Genomic DNA, 23,673 nt, shown 5'->3' on the forward strand with positions numbered 1-23,673 from the left:
CTTAACAGAAAAACACTTGGGTTCAAGCATGATGGCTCATGCCTGTAATCCTAGCACTTTGGGAGCCCGAGGCAGGTGAATCACCTGAGGTAAGGAGTACAAGACGAGCCTCGCCAACACGATGAAACCCCGTCTCTACTAAAAATAATAATACTTAAAAAAAGAATTAGCTGGGTGTGGTGGCTGACGCCTGTAATCCCAGCCACTCAGGAGGCTGAGGCAGAAGAATCACTTGAACCCGGGAGGTGGAGGTTGCAGTGAGCCAAGATTGCCCCTTTGCACTCCAGCCTGGGCAACAAGAGCAAAACTCCGTCTCAAAAGAAAAAAGAAACAATTAAAAACAAAACAAAACAAAACTTGGAAACAATACACCATGGTAATGGAAATTATGAATTTTCCCTTTTTTCTACTTTTTTCTAAGTTTTCATTTTTTATAGCAAGCATATATTACTAATGCAATATTAAAACTTTTATTAAAAAGCATTTTTTCAAAATTAGGTTACAGATAAGGTGATAAAGTCTTTAATGTACATTAGATATTGAAAGCATTTCTCATAGTAAAAGTACGTAAAATATGACTCCAAGTAAAATTTAGCATATTATAATCATGTGTACATGTATGAAAATATTCCAAATTTAGTTGCCTACAGTCTCATAAGAAAACAATTTCAATAATAATAAAAACAGTCCCTAGCATCTTGCTCTTTATCTGTATTGTCTCATTTTATCTAAAGTGCCTTAACAAGATCACTATTGTCTCCATTTTGCAGAGGAAGCAAGTGAAAAGTAAAAACATTTACCAAAGAACACTAGTTTTGATCTTAAAATCCGACCCTTATTCTCAATTCTTCCTGTGTCCTAAGTTGGAGAACACTGGGACTCTGCTGGGATATAAAGGGCATGTCCTCCAACGATTTAAGTTTAGTGTCTCCCAGTGTAATTCCTTTGAACAGAAAAATCATCACATGAACTCTGGTATATTTGGATTTTTCCCCCATGCCCATTTTACCTAATGGAGTTTTTTTCCCCTTTATTTTTTTTAAAAAAATGATATTTTCAAATATTATATCCATATATGTATCTCCCATATACCCCTTTTTCAGAAAACCACTAGATGACACGTTCCACCAAAACCAAGAGTAAACCAGAAAGAATAATCAAGGCCTTCAGGAAATAAAGGATCCAACATAAACAGAATAGGAGAGAGTACCCAAAATGATGGTGAAGGGAGACCCCAAGACAACTGTGACACAGGCATAGAAAGCAAACCCAGATGGGAGCCAGAGAACACAGTTCCAGGAAGGAGGTCTCCAGAGAAAAGACAGGCTGGTAAGTCTCCCAAGAAGAGAATGAACGCCAGTGGAGAGTTTGGGATGGGTTAATCACCGATACAAGAAAACTAAGAAAAGAAAAAACTAGACTATTTTTCAGAGGGGAGGAAAAAACTATACCATAAAGGTATACATGTCCCTTGTATAGTTTTCCCTTTACACACACACACACATTTCCTTTGTGGTACAGACGTGGATTAGCTAAGAATAACAATTCCTGGGGTGTAAAGTAGAGCAAAATTTTCAGTGTAATCATATTGAAAAGATAAATGGTGAGGGAAAAACAGCTGAAGCCTCATCTTCATAAGTAGAAAATCAAAAGGTATCTAATGTGGAAAAAAATCAAGAAATAGCATACATTTGTTATTTAGAAATACGAAGAGCTAAAAGATTTATAAAATGGAGAACTCTGGGAATAGAGGGTTCTGGGGTGGGTAGAAATAACACAACTGACTATAGGATTTTCATCAGAAGGCTTATATTTTTTACTTTTTCAACTATGCGCACGTATAATTTTTTTCTTCCTTAAAAAAAGTTTTTTGTTTTTTGTTTTTTTTGAGACCGAGTCTCGCTCTGTCGCCCAGGCTGGAGTGCAGAGGCGCGATCTCGGCTCACTGCAAGCTCCGCCTCCTGGGTTCACGCCATTCTCCTGCCTCAGCTTCACGAGTAGCTGGGACTACAGGCGCCTGCCACCACGCCCGGCTAATTTTTTGTATTTTTAGTAGAGACGGGGTTTCACCCTGTTAGCCACGATGGTCTCGATCTCCTGACCAAATGATCCGCCAGCCTCGGCCTCCCAAAATTCTGAGACTACAAGCGTGAGCCACAGTGCCCTGCCAAAAAAGTTTTTATTTTTTATAGATTCAGGGTGTATGAGTGCAGTTTGTTACATGTATATATTGCATAGTGGTGAAGTCTGGCCTTTTAATGTGCCCATCACCTGAATAGTGAACACTGTACCCAACAGGGAATTTTTCAACCCTTGCCCTTCTCCCACCCTCCCTATTATTAGCCTCTGTATATCCATGTATAACCACTGTTCAGCTCCCACTTACAAGTCAGAACTCTGCACATATACTTTCAGAAAATAAAATTACAGGGCTGGGCGCGGTGGCTCAGGCCTATAATCCCAGCACTTTGGGAGGCTGAGGCGGGCAAATCACAAGGTCAGGAATTCGAGACCAGCCTGGCCAACATGGTGAAACTCCATCTCTACTAAAACTACAAAAAATTAGCTGGGCGTAGTGGCAGCCGCCTGTAATCCCAGCTACTTGGGAAGCTGAGGCAGGAGAATTGTTTTGAACCCGGGAGGCAGAGGTTGCAGTGAGCCAAAATCGCGCCACTGCACTCCAGCCCAGGCGACACAGTGAGACTCCATCTCAAAAATAAATAAATAAAATCACAATAAACAAACACGTTTACTGTACATAAGAATTATACAGTTTAAAGTCATCTCAACACATCCTTGTGTTCTCAGAAGTAACCACTATCCAAATGTTCAGTGTGCATTCTTCCAGATCTTTTCTATGCGTATAGAAACACATACACACAATGCTTACTTCTTTTTAAACAAAAACACACAAAGGGGTCAGGAGGGTGGGCAAAAATAAAAAATTAAAATTAAAAAACACACAAAAAGGGATCATACTATACTGTTTGGCAACTTGCTTTTTTCCCCATTCACAAGCAATCTTCTTTTTTTCATTTTATTTTTTTGAGATGGAGTTTCGCTCTTGTTGCCCAGGTTAGAATGGAATAGCACAATCTTGGCTCACTGCAACCTCTGCCTCCCTGGTTCAAGCAATTCTCCTGCCTCAGCCTCCCAAGTAGCTGGGATTACAGGCATGTACCACCAGGCCCAGCTAATTTCTGCATTTTTAGTAGAGATGGGGTTTCAACATTTTGGTCAGGCTGGTCTCAAACTCCTGACCTCAAGTAATCCATCTGCCTTGGCCTCCTGAAGTGCTGGGATTATAGGCGTGAGCCACCACTCCTGGCCAATCCTCTTGTTTTATCAGTGAAATCTTCCTGTGTCAGTACACACGGTTTTTTTATTGGCTGCACAGTACTATGGAGTGTGACAGGCTGAATAATGCTCCCCCAAAGATGTCTAGATCCTAATTCTCAGATCCTGCGAATATGCTACCTTACATGGCAAAAAGAACTCTGCAGAAATGATTAAATTAAGGATCCTGACTAGGGTGGTTATCCTGGATTATCCAAGTATGATGTAATCACAAGAGTTCTTGTAAGAGGGAGACAGGATCAGAATAGGAGATGTGACACTGGGAGCAAAACGTCACAGTTAGGGAGAAGGAAGCAGAGATCAGAGAGAGGATGAGAGAGAAGTGAAGATACTATGCTGTTGGCCTTAAAGATGGAGGAAGGGGCCACAGGTCAAGAAATGCATGCATTCTTTAGAAGCTAGAAAAGGAAAGAAAACAGATTCTCTCCTAAAGCTTCCAGAAGGAACAATCCTGCCGAAATCCTAATTTTAGGTCTTCAGACTTCCAGAATTATAAAATAATAAATTTGTGTTGTTTTAAGGCACTAAGGTTGTGGTAATTTGTTATAGCAAATAGGAAATTATTACACTATAGGAACAGGAAACAAATACACAGTATATTATTTATATGATCCTATTTTAATTTTTCATCTTTACAAATAGTGCTGCAATACACACGAGTTAGCATTGTTCTAGAAATTATTGTGAGAAGCAGGATTGCTAGACTTGCTTAAAATCACATTTTAATTGTGATTAGACACTGCCAAATTATCTACCAAAAAATTGTAGCAACTTTTACTCCCACTATCAGTGTACAAGAATAACTGTTTCTCCACAAGGTCTCCACTCCCCACAGCTAGAACCTTGATCTCAGAGCCAGATCTTCCTAAAGTCAAGACCAGTTCCAATGAAATCATACTCACAAAGTTGATAAAAAACTTCCTTCTAAGATAACTTTCTTTCACTAACCAGAATCTGAGGACATCCCACTACCACACAAGGAGAGAAAGACTTAAAAGTAAAAGATGCGGCAACCCTTTTATCACTTTTAAAGTCTGCATTAAAAGGGCATTCTGTTAGCCAGGCATGGTGGCAGGTGCCTATAGTCCCAGCTACTCGGGAAGCTGGGGCAGCAGAATCACTTGAACCCAGGAAGCAGAGGTTGCAGCGAGCCGAGATCACACCACTGTACTCCAGCCTAGGCAACAGAGCAAGACTCAATCTCAGGAAAAAAAAAAAAAAAGTTCAACAAATATTAATCCATTGAATGAACAATATTTGGCACACAGTAGAAACTCCAGAAATACTTGGAATAACCAAAAACATCGTAACGTTTGACTTTTTTTAATGTAATCTAAATTTCACAAACCCTAGGAAATATCATAACAGAATGCTTACTGAATACTTACGTCAACCTTGTTGTAACAAAATTTCTTATAACTAAACAAGACTGGAACTTGCCTGAATATTATCTTTTTATTGGCAGCAACTCAAATTGACAGATGTGACCAAAAAAAAAAAATCTGAGGTCAATCCTGTTTTTTAGTCAAAAGAGAAAATTGTGAACATAATAAATGTAGATATTGGCTTTGTCTGGGACCCTCAGAATTACTCTTGGACCTGCCAAGTTAGCATAGAAAAATCTAGGCAGGAAGCCAGAACTTGTCTAATAACTAGCAATAACATTACAAAGCAAAATCAGCTCAAGACCACCCTCAATGACAGTAGATCAAATCAGTACACCAAACTGAGTTCAAAGGTTTCAAATGGGTATATTCTAAAATTGAGGTGTCCAGGCTGGGCGCAGTGACTCATGCCTGTAATCTCAGCACTTTGGGAGGCCAAGGCCAGAGGATAACTTGAGGTCAGGAGTTTGAGAGCACCCCAGCCAACATGGTGAAAAATACAAAGAAAAAAAAAATCAGCCAGATATGGTGGTGCAAGCCTGTAGTCCCAGCTACTCAGGAGGCTGAGGCAGATGAATTACCTGAATCAAGGAGTCAGAGGTTGCAGTGACCCAAGATTGCACCACTGCACTCCTGCTTGGGCGACTGAGCAAGACTCTATCTCAAAAAAAAAAAAAAAAGAAATGAGGTGTCCAATACAGTAACCACTAGTTATACAATGATACTGGGCATTGAAATGTGGCTAGTCCAAATTGAGATGTGCTATAAATATAACATACCAGATTTTGAAGACTTGCCATCAAGAAAGAATGTAAAATATCCCATTAATAACTTTTATACTGATTACTTGATGAAACAGTATTTTGGAAGGGCCAGGTGCAGTGGCTCACGCCTGTAATTCCAACACTTTGAGAGGCTGAGGTAGGTGGATTGCTTGAGGCCAGGAGTTCAAGACCAGCCTGGGCAAAATGGCAAAACCTGGTCTCTACAAAAAATACAAAAAAATCAGCCATGCATGGTGGCACATGCCCATAGTCCCAACTACTTGGGAGGCTGAAATGACAGAATAACCTGAACCTAGGAAGTCAAGGCTGCAGTGAGCTGTGATCACACTACTGTACTCCTGTCTGGGCAACAGGAGTGAGACCCTGTCTCCAAAAATAATAATAATAATATTTTAGATATAAGGGATTAAACGCTATTACGAAAATTAATTTTGCTGGGCACAGTGGCGTGCACCTGCAGTACCAGCTACTTGGGAGGCTAAGGCAGGAAGGTCACTTGAACTTAGGAGTTTGAGACTGTACTGCACAGTGGCTACTAGAAATTTTTAAATTAAATCTGTAGCTGCAGGCACTAATGCAGAGAAACGGGAAGCTGCTACCCTAGGATCAGGCCCATGGGGGAAATGGGAAACCTTGGTACTGCAGTAATCCCTGCTAGCCCATCAATTTTAGGAGCCATGACAATAAAACCAATCATAATTAATAGAATGCACTACTCTCACTACAGGCCCCAGAAGACAACATAGATGCCCTTTTTCTATCCCTGCCTAAGGGAAAGGAAAAAAAACACGTGCAGAGGCAAGAAGTGGCCGAGGACCCAGAGTGAGGCAGGGAGAGGTCATTCAGCCTTTCTACGCCTCAGTTTATACATCTGTAAAATGAGGGTAATAGCACAACCTCTCTCACAGGGTTGTTCTGAGGATTAGAGGCAATTAGCCAGGCACAGTTGCTCCCAATATTTGGGGAGGCTGAGGCAGGAGCATCCCTTGAGCCCAGGAGTTCAAGACCAGCCTGGGCAACACATAGAGAGACATCATCCCTCCCTAAAATAAAAAAAAAATTAGCTGTGTATAGTGGGGTCTCCCTCTAGTCCCAGCTACAGCTACTCAGGAGGCTGGGGGGTGGGGGGAGGATCACTTAAGCCCAGAAGTTTGAGGCTTCAGTGAGCCACTATTGTGCCACTGCACTCCAGCCTGGGCAACAGAGTCAGATCCTGTTGTTCATTCATTCATTAATAAATAAATAAAATTTAAAATTTAATTTTAAAACAATGGTTGGGTGTGGTGCTCATGCCTGTAATTCTAGCACTTTGGGAAGCCAAGATGGGTGGATTGCTTGAGCCCTGGAGTTTGAGACCTGCCTGGGCAACATGGCAAAACTCTGTCTCTACAAAAAATACATAAAAATTAGCTGGGCGGGTGGCTCACACCTGTGGTCCTAGCTACTCAGAAGGTTGAGATGGGAGGATCACCTGAGCCCAGGGAGGTCAAGTCTGCAGTGAGCTGTGATTGCACCACTGCACTCCAGTCTAGACAACAGAATGAGACCTCATCTCAAAAAAAAATTTTTTAATGAGTTCATTGACGGCAAGCACCAGGTCAACAGTAAGTGCTCAATAAATCTTAGTTACTGCTGTCTCCCACTGTTAATGACCTGCATTCGGTGAGTGCTGTGTGCCCAAGCACCGTCTCCCTACACACAGTCCTAGGAGTAGGGGCTGTACTGCCTATACTCACATTACAGATGGGAAAACCAAGGTTTGGAAAAGTCACCTGACCAAGGTCACAAAGCTAGTAGGTGAGACATTCAGCCTCAAAAGCGGGCTCCCCTGGCTTTGAAGCTCCTCCAGTGATCCACTGCCCTGAATGCTCCCAATGTCTCCGTGGCTCTTTTTTTTTTTTCTTTCTTTCTTTTTGAGACAGAGTCTCACTCTTGTCACCCAGGCTGGAGTGCAGTGGCGCGATCTCAGCTCACTGCAACCTCCGCCTCCCGGGTTCAAGCAATTCCCCTGCCTCAGCCTCCCAAATAGCTGGGATTACAGGAGCATGCCACCACGCCCGGCTAATTTTTTTGTATTTTTAGTAGAGACAGGGTTTCACCATGTTGGCCAAACTGGTCTCAAACTCCTGACCTCAGGCAATCCACCCGCCTCGGCCTCGCAAAGTGCTAGGTTTATAGGTGTGAGCCACCCCACCTGGTCTCCATGGTTCTTTTTATGGGCACAAGTTAAGGTTATAGTACTAGCTGTTTAGAAAATAGTTAAAGGAGGTTAGCTAGACCCAAGAATCTCTGGCTCCTTGGGGAGACTGTGGGATTATGAGTAGGTTGTTTCTTGTCTCCACTTTTTAGAGGGCCAGCCCCACTAGACAAGCGTAGCTCCCTGAAAACACCGTGCCCAAGGAAGGTGCTCAGTAATGGGTGTTCCTTTCTGACTCTAAAAGTCAGGTCCTAAGTAAATTTTGTGATTTAAAAAAGCTGAAGTCCCTAAAGGATGAAATGTGCTTTGAGAGTGTCAGGATGAAACTGTTTCCATGAGGAAGAGGGACAAGTGTACCCCATGGTAAGTGGGACTAGATCAAGACTTGGCCTCCAATAGTCAGTAACTATAAACTGGACAAATAATATTTTGAGGGCACTAAGGCAATATGATGCTATGTCAAAAAAAAAAAAAAAGGCATGGCTAAAAGCCAGAGGTTGAGACCCCACCTCTGCCACAGATCAGCTGTGTGACCCAGGTGCAAATCTCATCACTCCCTGTCTGGTTCTATTTCTGTGGATGTAGAATGGAGCAATCAATGGCAAAATAATAATAATAATATGTGGCTCACTGTATTTCTACTGGACAGAGCTGTTCTAGAATCATTGGTCAAACCTTTTTTTTTTTTTTGAGACCGAGTCTCCCTCTGTCACCCACGCTGGAGTGCAGTGTGGCGCGATCGCCGGTCACTGCAAGCTCCGCCTCCTGGGTTCACGCCATTCTCCTGCCTCAGCCTCCCGAGTAGCTGGGACTACAGGCTCCTGCCATCACGCACGGCTACTTTTTTGTGGTTTTAGTAGAGACGGGGTTTCACCCTGTTAGCCAGGATGGTCTCGATCTCCTGACCTCGTGATCCGCCCGCCTCAGCCTCCCAAAGTGCTGGGATTACAGGCGTGGGCCACCACGCCCAGCCTGGTCAAACTTCTTAAAGTCACTAACTTCAGAATATGCAAGAAGTCACAATGTTTTAAAATAAGATATAAGGATTTTGGGGGTTTTTTGTTTTGTTTTTTTTTAAGATGCAGTCTGGCTCTGTCGCCCAGGCTGGAGTACAATGGCATGATCTCAGCTTACTGCAATCTCTGCCTCCCAGGTTCAAGCAATTCTTCTGCCTCAGCCTCTCAAGTAGCTGGGATTACAGGTGCCCACTACCACGCCCAGCTAATTCTGTATTTTTAGTAGAGACAGGGTTTCACCATGTTGGCCAGGCTAGTCTCAAACTCCTGACGTCAGATGATCCACCCACCTCGGCCTCCCAAAGTGCCAAAAGGCATGAGCCACCATGCCCAGCCAAGGGGATTCTTTTAGAAAAATTTCATTTAGGCCAGACATGGTGGTTCATGACCGTAATCCCAGCATTTTGGGAAGCCAAGGTGGGAAGATCGCTCAAGCCCAGGAGTTTGAGACCAGACTGAGCAACATGGTGAAATCCTAATCTCTCCAAAAATTTTTAAAAATTAGCCAAGAGCCGGGCGTGGTGGCTCACACCTGTAATCCCAACACTTTGTGAGGCTGAGGTGGGTGGATTACCTGAGGTCAGGAGTTTGAGACTAGCCTGGCCAACATGGTGAAATCCCCGTCTCTACTAAACAATAAAAAAAAAAATTGGCTGGGCATGGTGGCATGCGCCCATAATCCCAGCTGCTGGAGGCCGAGGCAGGAGAATAACTGGAACCTGGAAGGCAGAGGTTGCAGTGAGCTGAGATTGAGCCACTACACTCCAGCCTGGGCAACAGAGTAAGATTCCATCTCAAAAAAAAATGAAAAACAAAAATTAGCTAGGGTTGGTGGCATGCTCCTGTGGTCCAGCTACTCAGGAGGCTGAGGTGGGATGACTGCTTGAGCCTAGGAGGTCAAGGTTGCACTGATCACACTCCTGCATGCCAGCCTGGGCAACAGAGCAAGACCCTGTCTTTAAAAAAATAATAATAAAAACTGCACATGATGAACTGCCCGTTATGGTGCAGAATACGCTTTCCTTCTAAAAACCATAGGAGGAGACAGCCTTTATCCTTGGAAGATTTCACAAATTCATTTGACAAGGAAGGAGCCCATAGATTCTACTAAATCCTCCTCATCTTTGCCACTGACTGTGCCTTTGCCCAATTCAACTATCAGTTGCTTTTAAATCACATGAATGTATCCCAGGAAAAAAACGGAGGCTTGAAAAGAGTGCAAGTGAAGATAAAGAAAAGGCCAGAACTCTACTGGAATTAGCCAGAAGATGCCTTTGATTTAATTAGGGAAGTATAACTTACCTGCTTCCTACAAAGTTAAGCCAATAAACTGCTGGTTCTTGTAAGTCACAAAAATGAACCATCGATATTCTCCTCAACAAAAAGAATGCATACATTCTGATTCTTTCTTCTCGGGAGTTCTCATATCCATCCCCTCCTCTCTACTACCTCTGGTCTTACACACTCATTGCCTCATACCTTAAACATCACAATGGTCTTTCAGCTGACCTAACTCAAGTTTCTCCATCCTGCTGCCAGGCAATCCCCCTAAAATACGATTGTATTCAATCAAACATTTCTATATTTGAACCTCTACACAGTACCTGCCCTTAAAGAATTCACCATCTAGTAGGGAAGACATATGTCTCATGATTCCCTTGTCCAAAATCCCCACCAATACAATCATTCTGAAGAACAATTTATGAACATCTAGTAGAGTTTAAGATGTGCCGACCAGGCGTGGTGGCTCACACCTGTAATCCTAGCACTTTGGGAGGCCGAGGTGGGCAGATTAACTGAGGTCAGAAGTTTGAGACTAGCCTGACCAACATGGAGAAACCCAGTCTCTACTAAAAATACAAAATTAGCTGGGCGTGGTGGTGCACGCCTGTAATCCCAGCTTCTTGGAAGGCTGAGGCAGAAGAATCGCTTGAACCTGGGAGGTGGAGGTTGCAGTGAGCCGAGATCATGCTATTGCACTCCAGCCTGGGCAACAAGAGCGAAACTCCATCTAAAAAAAAAAAAAAAAAAAAAAAGCTGTGCCTACTCTTTGACCTAGGGACTCCACTGCTAGCTACCCTATATTGGTATACTCTTAAACACATAAACAAGGAAAGGAATGTTTATAAAAACATTATCGTAACAGGAAAAAAAAAAAAGAAATTCCAAATAACCTAAGTATCTGTAAACAAAAAAATTAAATTTTCATTATACAAATTTTCAAATATAGAAAATACACATGCATATATATAATATGTACTGTATATGTTTGTGTGTTTGATTATACACACACCTCTATACCCATCACTGACATTCTAAATTAAAAGCTGGTCATCTTGCTTCATCCTACTCCTTTCTTTAAAAAAAAAAAAAAAAGGAGACTTTACAGTTTACACATGTTGTATTTGGTTACTCTATCTCGAAATCAAGTTTATTCTAGGACACTTTCCCTTTCTCCCATCTACCTCTCCCGTTTTTCTCCCTCATGACATTGATTTGTTGAAGAGAATGGTCGGTTCATCTGTACCTCATACTGAGTTTTTAAAATTTCTTTCTCAAGATAGCATGTAATTTCTTGATCTTCCATATGCCTTACAAACTAAGTCTCTGAAGTTAATTAAAATTCAGATTTAAAATTTTAGACAAAAAATTTCAATAGCAACGTGCTTGATATTGAAGCACATCAGGAAGCACATCTTTTTTGGCTCACTTTTAATGATACTAAGAATAATAGCTAGGTTAGTGATAGTCTAATCCTTCCAATGTAAAGTTATATTCTTTTAGCCTGAGGCCAACTAGTAATCTAGTAATCTGTAGAATCATACTTTGGCTCCATGGGAATATCCAATTCCCAATCAAACATTTTTGTCTAACAGTTTTAGCACCCATTAATGATCCTGGCCCAAAGTAATTATTCATAACAGGTTGTAACAAATTGTCACTTTCAAATTCTTTAATTCCTTCTACGTTATTTGGCATTCCTCACTAAATATAAAATAGTTCCCACTGAAAAGGCAGTTCAAATATATAATTCTTTTTCATTACCAATTTTCACAGTAAAGAATAATAGCCACCTAGCCACCTCCATTTGTTCTATTTATTGTTATATAATCATTTTCTCAATAAATTATTCTCCTTATTTCTTCTGATGTTCAAATTGTCCCAATTTTGGCCAAGGAGAGCCTTTTCAATTTGGCTTTTCCATCTTTGAAAGCTTTCTTGGTTTTGGCACAAGATGTTCCAGGTTCATTATGCATGTCCCCTGCCCCAGACCCAGAATCAGTCATTTCTTCAAGGAGTCCTGGATTATTTCAAGTATAAGTATTTAAAGACCAAAATTAGAGTATTAGAAGAGCTCACATCTACCAAGGTGACAAAGTGTTTCTAAGTCCTCTCAGTGGACAGAGCTAAGGAATAAATTTATATGGATTAACGAATGTGTATTATAAATGATGAATTCATATTGACATTTATAATTCAGGTTCAAAATTACAGGTTTTGTGCTTAGCTTCTTTGATTTTATACATGTATCTCTATTGATTACTAATACATTCACATAAAGACTTACTGGCTTTATCCTATAATACATATCATATGGTGTCAAAATTAAAATACCAATATTACAACTAGCAATAAAATGAATAAAGGTGGGGTTTTTTTTGCAGTTCTTTTTATCCTTAGCATATATGCCATTTAGTATTAAGCTCCAAAGTCACCTGAAATAGTTTTTCTCCATGTATTTAAATAACTATTTTGATATACACATGGATGCAATTGTTCAAGTTTGTCTTCAATTTTAAGGATTTAAAAATTTTTGATTTTACTATAATTTTTGAATGTGCATTTACTAATTCAAAAGTCAAAACTAAATAATAAAAAGACACATTCAGAAATCACATTTCCATCCCTACTTCATGTATTTCCCATACCCTCTACTATAGGGTAACAATGTTATTAGTTTCTAATTTGTCTTTTCAGTGTTTCTCTTTACAACATAAACAAATTTGCATATTCTCATATTCTTATTCTCCACACTTTCACTCTACCATTTTTTTTTTCCCTCAAGGCACGATCTCATTCTGTCACCCAGGCCGGAATGCAGTGGCGTGATCATGGCTCACTGCAGCCTCAACCTCTCAGATTCAGGTGATCCTCCCACCTCAGCCTCCCAAGTAGCTGGGACTACAGGCACGCATCACCACCCCCGACTAATTCTAATTTTTGGAGAGATGAGGTTTTGACATGTTGCCCAGGCTGGTCTCAAACTCCGGGGCTCAAGCAATTCTCCCGCCTCAGCCTCCCAAACTGCTAGGATTACAGGTATGAATCACCACGCCTAGCCACCATTCCCTACTTCTCACACCAAAGGAACATACTAAACACATTGTTCTGTATTTTGCTTTTTTCCTCCATTTAATATGTATCCTGGAAAATACTGCATAGAGATTTTTCTCAATCTGTTTTACAGCTGCATAGTACTCGGCTATGTGAAAACACCATCACAAACTTTTTTTTTTTTTTTTTTTTTTTTTTTTTTGAGGCGGAGTCTCGCTCTGTCGCCCAGGCTGGAGTGCAGTGCGCGATCTTGGCTCACTGCAAGCTCCACCTCCCGGGTTCACGTCATTCTCCTGCCTCAGCCTCCCGAGTAGCTGGGACTACAGGCGCCTGCCACCTCGCCCGGCTAATTTTTTGTATTTTTAGCAGAGATAGGGTTTCACCGTGTTAGCCAGGATGGTCTCGATCTCCTGACCTCGTGATCCGCCCACCTCGGCCTCCCAAAGTGCTGGGATTACAAGCGTGAGCCACCGCGCCCGGCCCATCACAAACTTCTTAATTTAAAAAAAAAAAAAAAAACTAGTTATCTCTTACTCTAGCAATCACAAGATCTTACCTTGCAATTTGAGTCCCTCTGTCAACTGCCTCACACATTTACTTCATCCATTTTTCTCTTAACATAGGGCCCTGACAGTCATCTGATTTTAAACAATTCTCCTTCCTCATCCCATACACACTTACCTTATTCCAGACCCAATGTCTCCCCTCATGCGATTTTCCCACTTCAGAATGGTTACATCCTTTCTCTCCAAATTCTATACTTCAAAGCCCATTTTTAAATTATCTTTTCTCCAACAAAACTTTGAGTTCTTAAATTTCCTCAGCAATTTATAGCATAATCTATATGCTTCTCCTTCATTCAACAAACGTTTACTGAGCATATGAAGAGCAAGGAGCTTATGTTCTGGGATAAGAACTTCACAATAAAGAAGTAAATAAATAGTAGTAGTAGTAGTGGTTGTGGCAGTGATAAATGGAATGAAGAAAAAGTAAGGCAGAGTAAGAAACAGAATACTAGATTAGGGATAGGGAATTGCCATTCTGGAGAAAGTGATTACAAAAGGCCTCTCTGAGGAGGTGACAACTGAGTAGAAACAGGAATGAAAGGGAAAAGCAAACCAAGGGAGGATCCAAAGAAAGCATCATGATGCACAAGTCATTCTCTTGGTTGCTTAGCATCAAAACACCTTCTTGTCCTTGGGGAATTCCCTTCCATATGCATCTTGAAAGAAGGCAGAAACCTCTGTCTACTACCGACTATTTGCCTTCCTTGCTTCCCACATGGCAAGGGTACAGTCGTATGACCTCCACTCCACAAGAGAAGCATCTGTGCTGGACCTTAATGTAGACGATAGTGCATTAAAAAAGCAGAGAGTGTGTAGAACCCTTTGTGGCAAACATGGCAGCAGATTCCAATGACAGTAGTGGTAGCAGCTTCTTCCTGTGATAAATTTCTTTTCTGTTAAATTAACCAGAGATTATTTGACTGCTTAGAACTAAGAATTCTGGCTGACCCTGGTGATCCAGGGAAATGGAACAGCAAATGTAAGGGCCCTGAGCTACAGTGAAGAAGTATAACAGCAAATGCAATCATAGAAATACGAATGGGCTGGATCACAGAGCCTTATAGGCACTAGTAAAGAGTAAATTTTATCGAGATTACTACCAAGTTGGCAGAAAGTTTTAAACAGGAGAGTGTTGTGATGTGATTTACATTGCTAAGAGACTACTCCTGTTATCATATGGTTAATACATAGTGGAAAGCAAGAACTGAAGCAAGCGTACTAGTTAGAAAATTATTCCAGGCAAGAGCTGCTGGCACCTCAGGCCTGGATGATACCTGTGTGGTTATTAGACAATTTACCTTTAATTACTATATATTTAAGTTAAATCTAACATCATATTTTGTGCTTTCCATTTGTCCCTTGTTCAGTTTTCGGTTGTTTTGTTTTGAAATAGAGTCTCGCTCTGTCGCCCAGGCTAGAGTGCAGTGGCATGATCTTGGCTCACTGCAACCTCCACCTCCTGGGTTCAAGCGATTCTCTTGCCTCAGTCTCCCAAGTAGCTGGGATTACAGGCATGCACCACCATGCTCAGCTAATTTTTCTATTTTTAGTAGAGACAGGGTTTCACCATGTTGATCATGCTGGTCTCGAACTCCTGACCTCAAGCAATCCACCTGCCTCAGCCTCCCAAAGTGCTGGGATTATGCCCACCCCCTGTCCAGTTTCTTTTCTCTCCTTTGTTGCTGCTGCCTTCTTTTACCTCAATTCTTTTTTAACATTCTATTTATTTCCTCTACTGATTTGGAAGTTATACTCTCTGTTTCTGTTCTTTTACTGGTTTTCTAGAAATTATACCATGCAGTAAAGTCTAATCAAAATCTTTATCCTCTCTTTTCCCAAAAAATCTATAGATTTTAAAAGACATAAGCAACACATCAACCAAATGCAATATGTAGACCCTGTTTGGATTCCAGTTTGAAAAAACCAAATATAATTTTTTAAATAATTTTTTTAGATAATTGGAAAAATGTGAATACTAAGTATGTAATGCTAAGAATTATTATTAATTTTTTTCTGTGTATGATACTGGTATTATACTTTAAGCCCATACCTTTTATGAGCTAAGAACAATATATTTATGGGTTAAATAATGTGATTGTTATGACTTACTTTAAAATACTTGGGATATATATAAAAACACTTTAGTCATCAATTCATAATGGTTGAAGGTGGGTAATAAATACGTAAGGATTCATTATACTCTTCTCTTTTACATATTTAAAATTTTCCATAACAAAGAGGTTTTTTTAAATTACTATCCTTCTAGGTAAGACAAGAACCTTAAATCCTAGACTCTATCTATCCTACTTGTTATTCCCTTGTGTTTAATCCATTAGATATTTTTACTATGTTTAATGCAATCCATATTCATTTTCATTCTCTAAATACGTATCATTTTCTTTACCTTTCATTTACTCTTCATACATTTCATTTTGTGATTTGGGATCAATTTCATTCTGTCCTAAGTATATCCTTTAAAAACGTACTGTCCAATATGGTGCATGTGGCTATTTAATAAAAATTAAGTAAAACTAAAAATTCAGTTTACTGGTTACACTAGCCATATTTCAAGTACTCAATAGCCCTATGTAGCTTGTGACTACAATATTGGACAGCACAAAGAACATTTCCAGGCCAAATGTGGTGGCTCACACCTATAATCCCAGCACTTTCTAGGACTGAGGTGGGAGAATCACCTGAGCACAGGAATTTGAGCCTGAGCAACATAGCAAGACCTCGTCTCTACAAATAATTTTAAAAATTAGCCAGGTCGAGGTAATGTGCATCTGTGATCCCAGCTACTCAGGAGGCTGAGGTAGGAGGATCGCCTGAGTGATCACATTATTATCACATTATCACATTACTTAATCCATAAATATATTGTTTTTAGCTCAGTGAGCCATGATTGCACCACACTCCAGCCTGGGTGACAGAGTGAGATCCTGTCTCAAAAAAAAAATAAATAACATTCCCATTTCCACAGAAACTTCTATTGAACAGTGCCGCTTTAAACGATCTTTCACAGGTGAGATGTTGATGACAAGTTGTTTTTATCTGAAAATATCCTTATTTTACCATCATTCTTTAAATATATTTTCACTGGGCATAAAATTCTAGATTGACAGGTAGTTTTCATTTCACATAGCAGACATTTCGCTGTCTGCTGATTTCCACTGTTGCTGCTGAAAAGTCATCCTGCCAGGCACGGTGGCTCACGCCTGTAATCCCAATACTTCGGGAGGCTGAGGCAGGTGGATCACCTGAGGTCAGGAGTTCGAGACCAGCCTGGCCAATATAGTGAAACCCTGTCTCTACTAAAAATACAAAAAATTAGCTGCGTGTGGTGGTGGGCGCCTGTAATCTCAGCTACTAGGGAGGCTGAAGCAGAATTGCTTGAACCTGGAAGGCAGAGGTTGCAGTGAGCCAAGATTGCGCCATTGCACTCCAGCCTGGGCAATAAGAGCGAAACTCCATCTCAAAAAAAAAGAAAAAAGAAAGAAAAGTCATCTATTACTCTAATTCTTGCTCCTTTGATGGTTTTCTCTTTCTCCAGCTACTTTTGGCTTTGTGACTTTATCACAATGTGTTTAGGTGTGGACTTATTACTATCCTAATTAGGATATATTTAACTTGAAAATGATTTAGGCCAGGTGCGGTGGCTCACGTCTGTAATCCCAGCACTTTGGGAGGCCAGGGCGGGCAGATCACCTGAGGTCGGGACCAACATGGAGAAACCCCGTCTCTACTATACATTCTCTATTTCTCTATCTACATTCTACCTGTGTTTATCAGTGTCCCTATTATGATTATAGAATTAGTCATAATTTTCTAAAAATTAACCCAGAATATGTCCATGGATAAAGAATATTTATTGATGACTACTTAACATTCATGTTTAAGATAAGCTCAAAAGTTCCATATCTAAAGTACATAAATTATACCAACACTAAACTAAAAAGTAGTAAGGGTTTGTCAGTTAGCATGTCCAGAACATCCCAGGCACATGCCAAAACCTAATCTTCCTTCTGCATTACCTGATAATATTAACAGCCTCTTTACTTCCCAATTTAGAAATCTGGGAGCTATCTTCAACTCTTCCCTCTCCCTCGTCTTCTACATACAGCTGGTCTCAATGTTTGTGTCCCCACAAAATTAACATGTTGAAACCCTAACCCCAAGGTGATGGTATTAGTAGATGGGGACTTTGAGTGATGATTAGGTCATGAGGGCAAACCTTATCATTCCATTCATAATTTCATGGATGGAATTACTGCCAGATAACTGCTTTGTCCCTTCACCATATGAGGGCACAGCAAGGTGGCTCCGTCAGTAAAGCAGGAAATGGACCCTCACCAGCTATGGAATCTGCCACCACCTTGATCTTGAACTTCCCAGCCTCCAGAACTGTGAGAAATAAATTTCTATTGTTTATAAGTCACTAGTTTATATTTTTGTTACAGTACCACAAATGGACTAAGACAGTTGGTCGTCAAGTTCTATAAAGTCTACTTCACATCTTTTTCTTTTTTTAATAGGCAATACTTTCATATAGCTCAAAAGCCCAAACACAGAAATGTATACATTGAAAATTCTCAACGGAAGTATTTACACTACTCACTGCTCCTCCTCGGCCCAGCCTGGACCCACAACTCCAACAAGTAATCACCTTTACTAGTTTCATGAGTATCCTTCCAGCATTTCTATAATCACCAAAAAAATAAATAAATAACATTACCACATAACACTGTTCCCCACTTGCTTTTCCTGTTTAACACATCCCAGAGATCTTTTCCCATTAGTTCACAGAGAGGTGAACTTCCTCATTTTTTTATACAGCTGCACAGTATGCTATTACTGTTTTAACATGCATTTCTCAAACTACTGAGACCGTGCATCTTTATCAAATGTTTGTTGGCCACTATGTTTCCTCTTCAGAAACTGCCTATTCATATTCTTTACCTATTTTATCATTTCATTCTCTTTGTAGGAGTGCAATATGTATATTTCTGGTTTATTACATATGTTGCATACACCTCTCAGTCTGTTTTAAATTTGTATATTCTTTTTTTCTTTAAAATTTGTATATTCTAAATGTTAATGTTGTCATAAAGTTTTAAATTGTGGTTTGCTCAAATGTATCAAAATACCTTTCCAAAATGAACGTAGATATAATTATGCATTCCAATCACCCATAGAATACAGTGGCACTGAACCATATGTATATTTAACTTGAAAATGATTTAGGCCAGGTACGGTGGCTCACGTCTGTAATCTCAGCACTTTAGGAGGCCAGGGTGGGCAGATCACCTGAGGTCGGGAGTTCGACACCAGCCTGACCAACATGGAGAAACCCCATCTCTACTAAAAGAACAAAATTAGCCGGGCATGGTGGCGCATGCCTGTAATCCCAGCTACCCCGGGAGGCTGAGGCAGAAGAATCACTTGAACCTGGGAGGTGGAGGTTGCAGTGAGCCGAGATCGCGCCACTGCACTCCAGCCTGGGCAACAAGAGCGAAATTCTGTCTCGAAAAAAAAAACCAAAAAAGAAGATTTAAACATTTGGCTGCTCACCATTCTATTTAATAAACGTAAGTCCCAGCATGAGCCTGAAATATGAATCTATTTCCTCAGTAGGTCTCAGTTCTTCAAATGCATCTTATGGAATGAACTTCTCATTGCAATAGATAAGTTAATGTTTCATACGATTTTATTTTGTACAACATAGCCCATAAATGTAAGCCATCTTCCTCTAGGGCACAATTGAGGAAACGGTGATATATTTCATCACTAGAGGAAAAACTGGCTGTTTTGGAATTATCGAGAGATGGTATCTTACTTCCCATATGGCAACTTCCTACAAGTTAATTCTGACTATACAGTATTTTCCCCTAATATGCATAATTAGTAAGTGGTAACTCCAAAGCATCTCAGACCTTCAAGCATGACCTGTGCCTCCCTGCAGCCTCTTCACTCAACATTTCCCCCTTGGATTTATATTTTAATATAGAGTTATCTACAATACCCTCATGTGCTATTCTCTCATGATTCTACTCCTTTATATGTTATCCTGCCTAAGAAGTCGTTCCCTCCCAAACTTACCTAAGTAGTTCTACTCTCCCTCCAAACCCAGTTCAGACATTACCTCCTCCAATAAGTTTCCCTTGACCTTCTCAGCAAAATGAATTAATCACTTCTTTATTCTCTCATTGTGGCCTTAACACACTTCCATTATTAGATAGATTCCATCACATTACAAATGATTTATTTACAAGCTTTCCTCTCTCATAAACCTTAGGAATTCAGATAGGGATTTATCTTTTTTTTTTTTTAACCCTTATAGGAGTAAAGGCTAATAGTTTATCTTATTCTTATGTGTATTTTAGTATCTAGCAGCTTCTAATATACCACTCAACAGATGTTTGCCAAATTAAACAAGTCCTTTCTATTCAGCATTATTATAAACCCTGTAAGCCTACACACACACAAATTGAAGGTAAGATCTTTAACCAAAAATATTTCACAAACTGAAAAAATGTGTGGATTATAACAAAAGTAGTTTGTAGTTCAGTGTTTTGTTTAAGCGGGTATAGATACCATAGATCAGTGCTCTTCAAACTGTTAGTCATGACCTATTAACAGACTGTGAAATCACTTTAGTGGGTTAAAGCCAATGTTTTTGAAAATATCAGCATATATCAAATGTAGTTATCTCACACACACACACACGCACACAGTAACATAAATAGACAATTACAATGTAAGATGTATTTTTTATTGGGAGTCAGAATAAACAATCATCTGAGAGCTACTTCCATAGTTGATAGGTTCCAAGGTTTATATTAACAAGTTGTAGCAGTCAAGGAAGGCCTCTTCAATGAAGGACTTAACATCTGAAGCATAACCTGTCTCCCTACCATCTCTTCTCAGCTCCTCTCTCATTCTCCCCCTTAGTTACTGTGCTCTAGCCACAAAAGTCTTAGCAATTCTTTGAACAAGGCAAATGTGTTCGCACTTTAGGGTCTAGCACATGTTGGTTCCGTTGCCTAGAAAACTCTTCACTTAGATTTAACCGCATGGCTTGCTCCTGCACTCCAGGATGCCCAGGGAGTAGCTTTCGCAGACCACCTAAGATAGCTACCACATCTCACCAATCTATCCCCTTACCTCCTTTTTTTTTTTTAAGATGGAGTCTCACTCTGTCGCCAGGCTGGAGATACAGTGGCGCCATCTCAGCTCACTGCAACCTCCGCCTCCCAGGTTCAAGCAATTCTCCCGCCTCAGCCTCCCGAGTGGCTGGGACTACAGGCACACACCACCACGCCCAGCTAGTTTTTGTATTTTTAGTAGAGATGGGGTTTCACCATGTTGGCCAGGATGGTCTTGATCTCCTGACCTTGTGATCTGCCCGCCTTGACCTCCCAAAATGCTGGGATTACAGGCATGAGCCACCACACCTGGCCTCCGCTTACCTACTTTTATTCCTTTTCATTTTACTCATTACCACCTAATATCACATATTTATTATGAGTTCCTCCCCACAAACGTCAGCTCCAAGAAAACAGGGACTTTGTCTTCGTTTTGTTCATTACTCTAACACCAGAGATTAGAACAGTGCCGGCCGCAGGGCAAACATCCCTGAGTGGGCTCTGACAGGCAAGGAAAAGGAAGAATGCATGGAGTTGTGCTTAAGCAAGGTATATTACAGAGGAAACCCCAGCTTAATAATGTTAAACAGTAAGGAATAAGGCTGAAAAAGAATATAAAAAGGTTGGAAAGTCAGAAGTAGAATTTGGACTTTATCTTGTAAACAACTGGGAGTCATTCAAATTTTTGAGCAAATGGTGACCCTTTCAAACATTTATTCAGCACAGGTTCAATTCACTTTGACAGAACAGACAGTGCAAAGGTCAACAGCACATGTTCTCTCCTTAGGCCTGTATGTTTAGCAATGGGTTCAAAAATTTTTCAGGAAAATCATTCTGGCAGCCATATGCAAAACGGATTCAAGGAAGGAAAATCTAAAGTTTAAAGGAAGTAAATAATAGGCAAAAAAAGAAAGAAAGAAAGAAAGAAAGAAAGCAAAAGTATGCATCGCAGACTACTTCAAGATTTAAGTATGACAAAATTAAAAGAAATGCTGAAAGCAGGTGGGAGGCTGAATAATAATAAATCTAAAAGTGATGGAAATTCCTTGAGTTTTCCAACAGAAATATCCAGTAAACTATTAGAGCAACAAACACGGATGGGACACACATTTGGGAGCCATCAGCATATAAAACATCTGAGAGGGGAATAGATAATCAAGTACTGATGAGACTAACAGTGCTAAGAGGCTCATGAAACAACAAAGAAAACAGAAAAGCAGTAGTCAGAAGGGAAAACCAGGATGGCAAACTAACACAAAGGGCAAGGAAAGAACATTAAGAAGCCTCGGTGGAAATAGTAACACATATATACTAGCTGAAGAGAGTCAGGATGAAGCCGTTATTATTGACAAAAAATATGTCCTCTGAAGCAACAATCTGAATTATGATATTCCAAAAACTGCGTAATTTAGGAAAGAAGTAGTAAAAGAACTCAGGAGTTGAATAGCCTGGACAACACAGTGAGACTTCGTCTCTACCAGAAAAATACAAAAATTAGCCAGGCATGGTGGCACATGCCTGCAGTCCCAGCTACTCAAGAAACTGAGGTAGGAGGATCACCTGAGCCCAGGGAGGTCAAGGCTGCAGGGAGCTGCAATTGTACTCCAGCCTGGGCAACACAGTGAGACCTTGTCTCCGAAAAAAAAGAAAGAACTCAGGGCAACAACGGTAAGTCAATTCTTAAAATTTCTGAAAATAAAGAAGAGAAATGCAGCAGATAGAACAGTAGCAGCAGTTCATCAAAACTGATTCTTTTTCCTCCCAAAGTACAGAAGTCCGTACATATTTTAAGATAGCGAAGAAAAAACATTGCAAATAATGATCAAGGCCAGGCGCAGTGGCTCACGCCTGTAATCCCAGCACTTTGGGAGGCCAAGGCAGGCGGATCACAAGGTCAGGAGATCGAGACCATCTGGCTAATACAGTGAAACCCCGTCTCTACTAAAAATAGATAAAAGCTTAGCCGGGCGTGGTGGCACGCGCCTGGAGTCCCAGCTACTCGGGAGGCTGAGGCAGGAGAATCACTTGAATCCAGTAGGCAGAGGTTGCAGTGAGCCGAGATCGTGCTACTGCACTCCAGCCTGGGCAACAGAGTAAGACTCCATCTCAAAAAAAAAAAAAAAAAAAAAAAACAGTCAGTGACCAGAGAGGTGGTTAACTGTGGCAGCAGGATTCTTCTTCCATTCAATTTACAAAATAAGATGAAAGAACAGTGATTTGTCATGGTTACAATGAAAAAAAAAAATGTGCAAGCTTGTATCCTGTTTTCCTTTTTCACTTAAATGGAAGTAAATGGCATCTATTAAGAGTTAAAGAGGAAGAATATAAGACAACAGAAAAATGCAATTAATAAGATGATTGCCAAGAAGTAGGAAGGGCCTATTTGGAATTGTTCAGCATAAATTTATAGTGGCCAAGAAATCTTCATAATTACTCACCTTCCTCCACAAATATGCTGTGACCTGTGAGGGAAAACAGAAGAAATCGATGGTGGAAAAATCTGACAATATGAGTCCAGTAAAATATAAAATAAGTGACTGATGTCAAAGTGCAGACTGTATCTAGTGCGTACAGGAGTAAGTTAAATGTCTTAGACTGGGTTGCTGTAACAAAATACCATGAACTGGGTAGTTTACTAAACAACAGAAAATGATTTTCTTGGTTTTTTTTTTGTAGAGATGGAGTCTATGTTGCCGAGGCTGGTCTCAAGCAATCCTCCCACCTCAGCCTCCTCAAAGTGCCAGGATCACAGGTATGAACCACCACACCCAGCCCAGAAAACCATTTTTAAGAGTTCTGGAGGCTGAGAAGTCCAAGATAAGGCACTGGCAGATTCAGTATCTGGTAAGGGCCAGCTTCTAGACAGCAGTCTTTTTGCTGTAACCTC

At 40.5% G+C, this 23,673-nt stretch overlaps 1 protein-coding gene across 8 annotated transcripts in view; it reads right to left on the reverse strand.

Moving 5' to 3' along the window:
* GABPB1 (GA binding protein transcription factor subunit beta 1) overlaps positions 1–23,673 on the reverse strand; it is a 71,180-nt gene that overhangs the window by 38,769 nt on the left and 8,738 nt on the right. For 2 of the 8 annotated variants that reach the window (XM_038009975.2, XM_008016632.3), the window contains exon 2: positions 23,225–23,248. The exons of the other annotated variants lie outside the window; for them this stretch is intronic. The gene's annotated coding sequence lies outside the window, so the exon portion shown is untranslated. The remainder of the gene's footprint in view (positions 1–23,224; positions 23,249–23,673) is intronic. 8 annotated transcript variants of the gene reach the window in all.

This window comes from Chlorocebus sabaeus, chromosome 26, assembly GCF_047675955.1.
Source record: "Chlorocebus sabaeus isolate Y175 chromosome 26, mChlSab1.0.hap1, whole genome shotgun sequence".
In the NCBI taxonomy this organism is placed as follows: domain Eukaryota; kingdom Metazoa; phylum Chordata; class Mammalia; order Primates; family Cercopithecidae; genus Chlorocebus; species Chlorocebus sabaeus.